Source organism: Frankliniella occidentalis, unplaced genomic scaffold, assembly GCF_000697945.3.
Source record: "Frankliniella occidentalis isolate FOCC.00 unplaced genomic scaffold, Focc_3.1 Scaffold327, whole genome shotgun sequence".
NCBI lineage: Eukaryota > Metazoa > Arthropoda > Insecta > Thysanoptera > Thripidae > Frankliniella > Frankliniella occidentalis.
The window spans coordinates 133,430-134,098 of NW_026267450.1; positions in this window are offsets into that span (position 1 = coordinate 133,430).

Consider the following 669-nt stretch of genomic DNA (forward strand, 5'->3'; position numbering starts at 1 on the left):
TTTTTTTGAGGTGCCCAGTAGCACAAAGTCGCACAGAATACATCTCTGGCGGGAGCGTCGCGTGGCCGGGCTGCTTTGCATAGCCCGGCGGCGCCCTAGGCCGCACAAGGCACCGCGTGCTTTCCTACATTGCCACCAATAGGAAGCACTGGCCCAAATATTCAAACTTTTCACAGTTGCAGATTTATTTTTTCCCATGACCCCTGGCAATTGTTATTAATCTTTAGTTACCGCAACCTGGCCCGGGGTTTTATGACGTTATTTACGACGTTGTTTGATTTTTTTCTCAATCCACGAAACTCTCACGGTTGTTACGCACGAACAGCCGTACACTTGGCACCCGAGAAGGTTTCTCCGGATCGGAAAGAGAAAAGTCTTGTGCGTACGTGTGGATATTTCAGCAACTCATAGCAGCAGACCGGGTGTATCTCTCTCTAGCCGGGGGCAGTACGCCCATTTATCCAGCTCGGAGTGCCGGCTGGACAAAGGGAGCGCCGCCGTCTCCCTCTAGTCGGGGGCGGGTCCATACCCCCTCCCGCCCCTCCCAATCCTCCCCGCCTCTTTCTTTGGCCGAATGTTGCGCGTGCCGTTTGCCAAACCACCGGACGTTTTCTCCTGTGTGCGCCTGGAACTGCCCGCTGTCCTCCACTGCCCCCCCCCCCTCCCCCG